The sequence below is a fragment of the Arvicola amphibius genome, chromosome 17, assembly GCF_903992535.2.
Source record: "Arvicola amphibius chromosome 17, mArvAmp1.2, whole genome shotgun sequence".
Classification (NCBI taxonomy): domain Eukaryota; kingdom Metazoa; phylum Chordata; class Mammalia; order Rodentia; family Cricetidae; genus Arvicola; species Arvicola amphibius.
Window position 1 is genome coordinate 11,186,821 of NC_052063.2, and position 2,107 is coordinate 11,188,927.

General features: G+C 46.3%; 1 long non-coding RNA gene across 1 annotated transcript in view; it reads right to left on the reverse strand.

Moving 5' to 3' along the window:
• Positions 1-939: 939 nt before the first annotated feature.
• The window catches only part of LOC119803647, a 3,817-nt gene continuing 2,649 nt past the window's right edge, over positions 940-2,107 (reverse strand). Inside the window, exon 3 of the long non-coding RNA XR_005283686.1 lies at positions 940-1,357. This is a non-coding gene — a long non-coding RNA (uncharacterized LOC119803647). The remainder of the gene's footprint in view (positions 1,358-2,107) is intronic.

Below are 2,107 nucleotides of genomic sequence, written 5' to 3' on the forward strand. Positions count from 1 at the left end.
GCAAGAGAAACCTGAAAAGACAGGCCTTGCTGGATTCCTATCCCTCTCTCTATTCCCAATATATCATTGCATTTCAACACAGATGTCCAGCCTTCCTAAAACCTATAGGCTTTGGGGTGCTGGATTCTGAAGGATACCACACCAGGTAAAACCATAATTAGATCAACCTCACAGCTTTAGTCTCCTGTCTTCTGCTATGAGAGTGTTGCCCTTGGCTTTTTTAAGGGTGAAGGACAGTATCACCTTTTCCTGCTCTCTAGAGTCACACAGCTGAGCAATTCTTTGATCTTTTTAAAAACAAGAGTTAATAGATAGAGCTGAGAGAGCCTGGGAAATTGTTAGAAAAGCAGATGTCCTCTGGCAGGTCCACATCTGTCTTAGTTAGGGTTTCTATGGCTGCGAAAAAGACACCCTGGCCAGGGCGACTCTTATAAAGGAAACATTTAATTGGGGTGACTCGCTTACAGTTCAGAGGTTCAGCCCATTATCATCTTTAGGGGGGCATGCGGGCAGACGTGGTACTGGAGGAGCAGTTGAGCATTCTGAATCTCGCAGGCAACAGGAAGTCGTCTGAGACACTCGGCAGTATCCTGAGCATAGGAAACCTCAAAGCCCGCCCCCGCAGTGACACACTTCCTCCAACAAGGCCACACCCACTCCAACAAAGTCACACCTCCTAATAGTGCCACTGTCTATGAGATTATGGGGGTCAATTACATTCAAGCTACCACCACATCCCTGAGTGCTCACACATTGGGAATTTTGTTGTATTTTTGGAATATTGTATTGTATTTTTATTGTATTTTTGGAATAGACATTTCTTTTGTTTGTTTATTTTTATTTATGTATTATTATTTTTACATACCAATTCCAGTTCCCAGTTGAGGCAGGACCAAGGCCTCCCCTCCACCCACCTCCCCATCCCCGTGCCTAGGCTGAGCGAGGTATTTCTCCATAGAGAGTGGCTTCCACAAAGTCAGTTCATGCGTTAGGGTTAGAGCCTGGTCCCACTGCCGGTAGCTCCACATGCTGCCCAAGCCATACCACTGGGAATAGACATTTCTCAAGGGAGATCTGACAAGAGCTACTGAAATAGGTCTTGGGGCTTCAGTTCATAAGAGCCCCTACCTCCAATTGCATCCTGGAGCGTTTCTCAGCAACCATGAGGGCTTGTGACGAAAACAGGCCTGTTTCTGGAGCCTGGACACAACACGGAGACGGGACGGAGGGTGTTCAATGTTCATCACACAGTGCCGAGCCTGTGCCATCCTCACCGCAGGCTGCAAATCCAGCCTCCTTCTCTGGGCCGTTTCTCTGGAACCAGGTGCCACGCCCTCAGCCAGATCCTGAGCATGACCTGGCTTGAAGTTAAGTTTCTGTGAGCGGGGCTGCCCATCTGCGGGGGGGGGGAGGGGGGGAAGGGGGGGAGCTACTGGATCTGTGGGAGGAAAGATTGGCCTCCCCAACACGGGGTGAGGTCAGCGCTTTCCTCTTGCCCAGAAGCAGGCTTCTTCTCCTTATGACACACAGAACAAAAATGTCCAGCCACCCCAAGCACGTAAGCTGAGTCTGCTCTTGGCTCATCTCTCTTTTCAATAATATTTATTTATTCTTTGAAAGTTTGATAGGTGTAGACAATGTATTTTGATGATATCCACACACTACTATGCCCTCCAGTTCCTCTAGTCCCCGGTGCCCAAATATATGTCCCTTCCAATTTCATAGCCTTTTTTTAAAAAAAATCATCCCAATAAAAATGATCTCTGGAGGGACAAAAGGGCAAACCCTTTGTGATAGCAGTGACTCATTTCTTTTTCTTTCTTTTTAATATTTGTTTATTTATTTAGGTTTTTTTTTTGCTGTTGTTTGGTTGTTTTCTTTTTCCCCTAGACAGGGTGTCACTATATGGCTCTGGCTGTCCTGGTTGTAGACCAGGTTGGCCTTGAACTCACGGAGATCCTCCTGCCTCTTCCTCCCAAGTGCTGGGATTAAAGGTGTGCGCCACTGCATCGGGCTGAGTGAGGTATTACCATTAAAAAAATTTTTAAACTTATTTCTTAAGGAATTTCATATATGTATACAGTGCATTTTGTATCTATCCCCTATT